At 38.6% G+C, this 9506-nt stretch overlaps 1 long non-coding RNA gene across 3 annotated transcripts; it reads right to left on the bottom strand.

Moving 5' to 3' along the window:
* Positions 1-1312: 1312 nt before the first annotated feature.
* LOC107589085 (uncharacterized) lies at positions 1313-9295 on the bottom strand. 3 transcript variants are annotated; one of them, XR_001609647.1, is made up of 4 exons: positions 9250-9295; positions 8935-9007; positions 5260-5332; positions 1313-1530 (listed from the first exon to the last, which is right to left on the bottom strand). It is a non-coding gene; the product is annotated as an uncharacterized lncRNA (long non-coding RNA). The 3 variants fall into 3 exon arrangements; XR_001609646.1 differs by lacking the exons at positions 8935-9007; positions 9250-9295 and adding exons at positions 5800-5908; positions 6014-6244; XR_001609645.1 differs by lacking the exons at positions 8935-9007; positions 9250-9295 and adding exons at positions 5800-5905; positions 6014-6244.
* Between the last annotated feature and the right edge of the window lie 211 nt (positions 9296-9506).

The raw sequence follows: 9506 nt of genomic DNA, 5'->3' as shown, positions 1-9506 counted from the left end.
AGAGACGAAGCTACGAGGAGACGGGGGTTCTGATGCCTGTACCGAACTTTGATGGGCAACATCGCAACTATATGACTAGAAAAAACAGGTAGGCTTGAGCATTCTGTCCTTTTTAGGGTCGCATCTTGTGACATCATGTCCTGTCTTTGGTCCGTGTTAACGTTCATATTTCATTCGAACCGCACCAGAGTTCCACCTTTTTAAAAGACCCACCTTTTAAAGCGGTCTCAGTCCGCTTGTTTGGTGTGCACCAGGGTTCGGATGGCAGCGTTCACACTTACTCAAATGAACCGCACTATCAGAGCAATCGCACCAGAGTTAGTTTTAAACGAACCAAACGTGGCAAGTGTGAACACACCAGTCTTAGGGTGCTTTCACGATTGCTTGTTCCAAACCCGAGTTTGATTGATTGATGTAATTATAATCGCAATGTTTTTTGTCATTTGAGAAATTTATTTTTACATTTCAGGTATATTGAACTTTCACCAATAAGCACAAATCATGTGGACACATAGACATGGTTTATTTTTACCTCATCTAGTGTACTGATTTATTATAAGCTATTTATTATATAAATTAATATTAAAGACTTAGATATGCACTCTCTCTACATTATAAAAACTGGTAAAAACAAACTAAAAATAATTTAACAGTGAAATTCCAAATTGCAATAATGTTTCTATATTAAAACAACAGTGGTGAGTAAGTGCATTTATTCAGCAACCACAATCACAAACAAAATAGTCAAGATCTCATGACAGAAGACAGACTGGCTGAAAGATTTAAACTAAACATCTCTCATGAAGATCGCTAAACTCCAGATTTCTTGTTTGTCTGCGTTTTCAGATCATCGTCGGCACTTCTGTAATGTCGAACGAGCGCGTGCGCATTGTTGCTAGATGGGAAAAATTAAGCAAAACACTGGGAAGAAACGTATCCTTTTAACAGAAAAGCTCTGATTTGAGGATTTTAACTCTTGATATCTGGCCACAGCACACATGAAAGATTGGGTAGTATGTATGTAGGCTACAGCAGTCCGCAATAATATTTTGTCTCCTTTTTTCGACGAAAATAAAAAACGATTTTGGTATAGTTTTTATTTTTTAAAATACATTTTAGTCTCGTCTTTCATCATCCACGATATTGCATGTTGATAAAGTCACAGTTATCGTTTATTGGCCTTATTGTCGTCTCGTGTCTAAATGCTTCTACAGCCAAGACTCTTCCTCAGAGAGGCATGGATACGTAGCCGCAGCAGTGAAGCCTGACACAATACAAGTGTGTGTGTGTGTGTGTGTGTGTGTTCACCTCTTTGGCACTGGGAACATTACTGTTGTTCTGTTGCGAGCGATGGTGCTGTGGGAGGGGAACTGCCATGTCGTCCAAGGGTTCACAAAGCGCCCATGAGAGTCCCGTCTGGAACATGTAACATCTTGCTCATGTCTGTAATCCAATGGGAAGTTATTCCCCGTGGTGACTAAAGGTTCCTCTGCCATGGATGCCCCACCAGCAGCTGAACTGCACAAACACCTGTTATAAACATATTTGAGCTGCTTCAGAATAAAACAAGCTGCACATAAACCTTGATTAAAAGAACTGTCCTGCAGAAACGGCTGAAAATATACCTTTATTCAAACATGGCCATTGTGTCGAACATCACCTGACCAAACCGGGAAAACAGGTCTCATTGCTTCCGCTTGTCGGAGAACGTGTTAACAACCATATTAAATAATAGCGATATCTATGGACTTTTAAAATAATCAGTTAAACTAGCTAGCTGTTTTTATTGTTGACGTTTTATTACATTTTTATATCTAAATGTGAAAATAATAATAATAAAAAAAAACTTTTATATATCAGTCCGCATATGTGATGGACATTGGTTATGATCATCATTGGTATCTACTTTGAAGGCATCTTGAGTAAAACTGCTTCATATTTAACTAAGCATATGCAAAACACTTGAACGAGACCCGGGCTGCGTTCAGCCCAGACAAAAACGGTGCAAAACGTTTTTTAAACTGAAACGGTGGTGCGTTGAACACCCTGTTCTGATGACGCAAGAGTTGCAACTATGGCAGCTGAGAAGGCCATTCTTTGTGTTCTTTTTGAAGAATTTTCGGAGCCTGATGAAATCGGTATAAATATGTGTTTAATACTGCAAAATACGCTCGATGTTACAGTCACTGCCCTTGCCCTCCAGAATAAAAGAGAACATCCCAATCAAAGTAAGGGATTTGTGGAAACTGCGGTTCCTAATTATTGTGATCCAACATTTGCCTCACATTTCAGGATGAAAAGACAAACATTTCAGGTGAAGGATAATCCACTTCTTACCTCCGAGACTGTGTTATGATCTATAATGTAAATTAACATGTGCAAACAATATACTTGCTCTTGTGAATTTATTTGGATGTTAATTACATTGTGCGAGCTGTCTCTTTAATACCGCGTGGTTTATATACATGTTGCTGCTGATTGGGCTGAGATGTTTGACACACCGACCAAACAAGAGAAAACACATCTCAAACTCCGTTGCACATCGTTTCCAGGAAACATGTCGTTCAAACCGGAAACCGTAGCAAAACAGTTGACCATCCGGGGACTTTTGGCATACTCTTTTCAACATACTATGCTTTGGGACACACTTATTCTAATCACACATACTATTTAGGATGGATAGCATGAACATTGAGACGCAGGGAACGTGTCAGCACGAACAGTTTGACTCTTTTTAAGCTACTTGACGAGAAAGATAAACGGCCAAGGATTATTCCATTAACTTTTACTTCCAATAACTGTCATATCGCTGTAACATGCGTCACCATGGTAGTTAAAACGTCGTAACAACCGCGTGAAAATCGTTTAAAAAAAAAAACACCGGTTGGTTGTTACAGAAGTTTCAAAAAGTTTCCTAAACTTTCCTTGTAATGAGCGGTGTACTGATTTCCACAGCCATTCTATTTTTGGTTATTGCTACAAATATACCCCAGCGACTTTAGACTGGTTTTGTGGTCCAGGGTCACATATTATAGTGATTATAGTTTGATCAGAGGTATTTTGAGATATTGACATTATACTGAAAATGTATTGACAAGAATTCATAACTGGTGTTATGAATCCTTTCTTAATTTGAGAAATAAAACTGGGCACTGAAATGTACTGTCACGTGTGAATAAAGTCTCTCTGAGCTCACTTGATGTTCTGGCATCTCTTTGAGTGACTCTTGTACTTAATGAATAAATCTGTAACATCAAATCATAATAAAACTCAAGACATCTAAACAGCTTTATCTATTGTGAAATGAACTGTTGCACCTACAACAGCAGCCACCAGAATCAGAATCAGAATGAGTTTTTATTGCCAGGTATGTTTACACATACGAGGAATTTGTTTTCATGACAACTGAACTGACCATAAGATCATAACAGCACACGAGCCAGAAAACACTGAATAAATACAATAAATGAGCTGTAACACTTATCAGTCTCATAGAAGATGAGAAGAGGCGCTTATGTGACTTCTTCTGCTTGAGCATCTAAGTCACGGCACTTTCAACTCCTGGAAGGTCTCAAACGCCAGCACTTGCTGTGAAAGCCACAGTGGCGCAGGTAGCTAAACACATGTTAATGGCACACATGGATGCGCTAAAGTCCTAGGTTCAAATCCCAGCACTACATGTTCTAATAACAATCTGGGTCAACTAGGGATGATATGATTTGATCAAAATAAGATTTAATACATTAAACAGTAAATGAAAAGGTATCATTTTATTAGGCTATTGCTGCACGTTTCTTTGTGAAATTGAAATATAACAAAACTAAATTTGAAAACAAACCCCAAATCAAACAAGTTACACAAATAAAATAAATATCTTAATGTGAACAAACTAAGGCTTCATCTGTGCTCTTTCCATTTAAAATTAGAATCAACCATTGGATTTTAATAATGATCCAAACAAAGATGCAGCATACATGCAGCATTAGATTGTAATCTAAATTAGACAGTATGATTTCGAAATCTGAAGCAAAAACAGATTGGTCTGACTTTAGTTTTGTGAAACTTTACTACATAAAACATCTGAACAAAAGAGCATACGACCTGAATGAGACGCAGATTCACTCTCTGCCAGCAGGTGGCGCTTATGGACAGCAATGATACAGTGTTTCCTGGGTTACCGGCTGCGCTCATGAACACTACTTTAATATGCATTGTTCAGAGGCAAGATGAAAAGAAAATGCCACGTAAACTTTTCTAAAGATAGTTCCCCTCAGAGATACATTCATATAAACTCCTACTCCAATTGTATCGCGATTTGTTTGGCATCTCAATCGATTTGAATCGTCACATATTTGAATCGATTTTCGAACCGGCTCGCGGTTAATCGTTACATCCCTAGGGTCAACATATCTAAAAAAACAAACACACACAAAAAAAGCTCACCCTTGGCTCAGCGGATAATCGTTTACCTTTGGTGCCTAAAACTCTTGGTTCAAATCCAAGCATTAGTAATGTTATATATTTTCACAACTTGTGAAAATTCATATTCCCAACAAAAAATACTCAAACAACCAGTGAGATTCTGTAGCTCAGTAGATAAAGTCTTGCTGTTCAATCAAGGAGTCCTGAGTTCAAATCCCACTGTTGTTAAAGTAAAACAGTTCACATGTTGCATTATATCCAACAAAGTGCCTCAAACGTCAGTTCTTGCTGTGAAAGCCACGTTGGCGCAGGTGGTTAAACACGTTAATTACACACATGGATGTGCTAAAGTTGTGGGTTCAAATCCTACCTCGGTGTGTTAGGACACAATCACTACACCACAGCCTTAATCTGATACTTTATTTGAAACTCACAGCTCACAAACAGGTGACTAGTGAAGTATAAGTTCCTTCACACATCCAGACAAGAGATCTGTGGCTCACCGGTATGAGTGCTGCCTCACGGTTTCAGAGGTTGCTGGTTTGATCCCAGCCAGATCTCTGCGATATGAGTGGTGTGGTGTGAATGAAGGGTGCGCCCAAAGGAGGGGGATACCAGTATGGTCTCTCCCCTGGAGCTTCCGGCACCATGTCCAGCAGCGGTTATACTTTTGGCAGACTGAATTTTTTTTTTCAAAAACTGTATAAAATTTCACACTCGCCGTCCCTTCCCCACCTACTTAGGTTACCATCATTTGCTTTTTAAAGGTGTTGCCCTTCAAAAAGGAAATGATGGTAACCTACACATTCAGTACCAAACAACACACATTATAATTACCTGTCCATGAGCAGATGTCCATCATTGTGGTAAATTTCCCAGAACTCTGTATAATCCAAACTCACCCCTTATTCTGTAAAGACAGAAATAAACAAAGACTCTATACTGTATGCACAATAACATTATAAACTTTAAAAATAGATAACGTGGACATCAGTTAAAAGTTTTGCCTTAAAAGACTGAAAACTAAAAAGATATATAATCTACATTCAGACATTTTCTGCCCTACAAATATATATTTTGTGTGACCCACACTGAGCATATTGTCAGAAGCATTAATAATTGTCACCAACCGACTCTATTAACAAACACGTACAGAGTAGACTACTATTTACCACATTACAACATCAGCGGATAAACAACACTGTTATTATGGCACTTTATAAAGCTTCATAGGAATCGACTCCTTAGATTCAAATTATCACGGCAATGCAACCACTATCGATTTAATTGCTGTTCTGAAGGTACTGGAATTTAGCAAGAGAGCCAACACGCAAACAAAGTCCGTGTTAAACCTGCATAAAAGATCTCACTGCCTACCTTCATCCATGCTCAGCTGTCAAATCACTAGCACTTCAAGGATTGACAGCGCGTGTCAAAAACAAGACCAGCATCACCCAAATACTCCAGCAAGCACATTAAAGACCTGCTTTGACATATCAGAAAAACGATACTTCACTACAAACTTAAATAACGCTACATAAGTACTAGTGACCTTATAAGAGAAGCGCACTTTATGCGTAAAATCACTTACAGATGAGTCGCGTGACATCCTCCATTCATGCACTTTATCGCAGTATATGATGGTTTTGTTTAACGCTGGCTTCAAATATGTGCGGTTGAGTCACATTAAGCGTCTCTCACTGAGCTGCCATGTGCAGAATCTGCACTTTCATAGCTTTAAAGCGGTCTGAAGTTGTTGACACTGCTGTCAGGTGTCATGCTGACAATGATGCACAGTTCGCCGGAGGCAAAGTCCGCTTACGCCCCTAGTGGAGAGGACGACAAGCTGCAGGTTACCGTTCCACCAGACGAGTCCTGTTATAGCGCCAGTAGACTGAAAAATCCTTCAGGTTTGCTCACTAACTCATTACTTAAACGTCTAGCTCACCTTAACGTTTACAATCTCAAGCAGAATTCCTATTTATCACGTTGAATATAAGACAGGTGAAAAAAAGTGATCAGCGGCTCCCTCTTGTGGTCAGTAAGTGTAGCGGATTTATTAATCGAGACGCCAAAGTCGAAGAGAGTCGGTGGTGAGAGGACGCAAATGTGTGGGTTTATACGTTAAAAGAAATGTATCTTTTTTTTTTTAGGATCATGGAACATTCGAATCATAAACGTGGAATCTAGCAGTTAATGGACTCAGATCAGCTCTAGACTGATGGGGTAAAATATCCGATGTGTTGAGCTGGAAGCCACATGGCCGAAATACAAACACAAATTAAATGCGGGATAAAATATTTTCCAAGACTGTTTTTGAGTGGTCTATCTATTGGTAAAGTCGATATAGATATATATATATATATTTCATCTAAAGTGACTTTTATCGTTTTTTCCCCTCACAATTATACAATTCGTGGTGGTGTTTGCAGATTTAAGCGGCATTTATAGCAAAGCTTCAATGTTTAGGAACGGCACGTTTGACAGCTCCTCCTTGTGGACATGAAGTATATCTGCAGGACTAAAAGAAAGAAACGCTGTTATCTGGTTTTTCTTGGTATTAACAGAAAACAGTTGTATCCTATGATTAAATTTACTGTGCGCTGGACACATGGGAAGTCTCACATACTTGAGAGTACTGGTTCAAATATATATAAACATGTTAGAAATGGCAGGATTTGAACCAGTACTCTCAAGTATGTGAGACTTCCCATGTCCCATCCCATGTGTGTGTGTATATATATAACACACACTGTTCCACATATGAAATGAATACAAGCTGTTTTACATGTGGACTCGTGGTCAAATACGAAATTGCTTTTAGCAATTTTTTTTAACATAAACAGCGAAAATAAATAAATTAACTCTTTAAATTCAGAAATCTTGGGCTCAGATGATAACTGTTTGCCTTTCATGCCTTAAACTCTTGGTTTAATATCCCACTACCAGAGCTCACTGGCTCAGTAGATAAAGTGTTGCTTTTCAATCAAGGAGTCCTGAGTTCAAATCCCACTGTTGTTAAAGTAAAAAATTTCACATGTTGCATTATATCCAACAAAGTGCCTCAAACGTCAGTTCTTGCTGTGAAAGCCACGTTGGCGCAGGTGGTTAAACACGTTAATTACACACATGGATGTGCTAAAGTTGTGGGTTCAAATCCCACCTCGGTGTATTAGGACACAGTCACTACACCACAGCCTTAATCTGATACTTTATTTGAAACTCACAGCTCACAAACAGGTGACTAGTGAAGTATAAGTTCCTTCACACATCCAGACGAGATCTGTGGCTCACAGGTATGAGCACTGCCTCACGGTTTCAGAGGTTGCTGGTTTGATCCCAGCCAGATCAATTTCGTATTTGACCACGAGTCCACATGTAAAACAGCTTGTATTCATTTCATATGTGGAACAGTGTGTGTTATATATATACACACACACATGGGATGGGACATGGGAAGTCTCACATACTTGAGAGTACTGGTTCAAATATATATAAACATGTTAGAAATGGCAGGATTTGAACCAGTACTCTCAAGTATGTGAGACTTCCCATGTCCCATCCCATGTGTGTGTGTGTGTGTATATATATATATATATATATATAAAAAGTAGCTTTGCCATGTCCAGCTCAACTGTTCCACATATGAAATGAATACAAGCTGTTTTACATGTGGACTTGTGTTCAAATACGAAATTGCTTTTAGCAATTTTTTTTAACATAAACAGCGAAAATAAATAAATTAACTCTTTAAATTCAGAAATCTTGGGCTCAGATGATAACTATTTGCCTTTCATGCCTTAAACTCTTGGTTTAATATCCCACTACCAGAGCTCACTGGCTCAGTAGATAAAGTGTTGCTTTTCAATCAAGGAGTCCTGAGTTCAAATCCCACTGTTGTTAAAGTAAAAAATTTCACATGTTGCATTATATCCAACAAAGTGCCTCAAACGTCAGTTCTTGCTGTGAAAGCCACGTTGGCGCAGGTGGTTAAACACGTTAGTTACACACATGGCTGTGCTAAAATTGTGGGTTCAAATCCCACCTCGGTGTATTAGGACACAGTCACTACACCACAGCCTTAATCTGATACTTTATTTGAAACTCACAGCTCACAAACAGGTGACTAGTGAAGTATAAGTTCCTTCACACATCCAGACGAGATCTGTGGCTCACAGGTATGAGCACTGCCTCACGGTTTCAGAGGTTGCTGGTTTGATCCCAGCCAGATCTCTGCGATATGAATGAGTGGTGTGGTGTGAATGAAGGGTGCGCCCAAAGGAGGGGGATACCAGTACGGTCTCGCCCCTGGAGCTTCCGGCACCATGTCCAGCAGCGGTTATATTTTTGGCAGACTGATTTTTTTTTCAAAAGCTGTATAAAATTTCACACTCGCCGTCCCTTCCCCACCTACTTAGGTTACCATCATTTACTTTTTAAAGGTGTTGCCCTTCAAAAAGGAAATGATGGTAACCTACACATTCAGTACCAAACAACACACATTATAATTACCTGTCCATGAGCAGATGTCCGTCATTGTGGTAAATTTCCAAGAACTCTGTATAATCCAAACGCACCCCTTATTCTGTAAAGACAGGAATAAACAAAGACTCTATATTGTATATGAAGCTTTCAGTTTTACAAAAGTATTATACATCTCCGTAACACTAATAGATAACATGGACATCAATTAAATTTTTGCCTTTAAAGACTGAAAACTAAAAGATCCTCTATAATCTTGAAGGTGTAACCCCTTAAAAAAAAAAAATGATGGCAACTGACACATTTACTTTCCAACAACACACAGTCATACATTAAAAGCATTACCTGCCCATGAGCAGATGTCCATCATTACAGTGAATCTCAGTCCACGTGTCTTAGAACTTTGTATGGTCCAAAAACTTATTCCTTATTCTGTAGAGGAAAAACATGAATAATCAAAACTAGATAAACATAGACATAAACATACACTTAGACTTATTCATATTGTATGCAACTTTCAATTGCATAAGGGAATTATAATTCTTTATTTACACATTTGCTGCCCAAAAATACACAAAATAACAAAAAATGTACTGAAAGGC

The sequence above is a fragment of the Sinocyclocheilus grahami genome, unplaced genomic scaffold, assembly GCF_001515645.1.
Source record: "Sinocyclocheilus grahami isolate Dianchi unplaced genomic scaffold, SAMN03320097.WGS_v1.1 scaffold111.1, whole genome shotgun sequence".
Lineage (NCBI taxonomy): Eukaryota > Metazoa > Chordata > Actinopteri > Cypriniformes > Cyprinidae > Sinocyclocheilus > Sinocyclocheilus grahami.
Note: the sequence above shows the minus strand (reverse complement) of the source record. Positions and strands in the feature narration are given on the sequence as shown.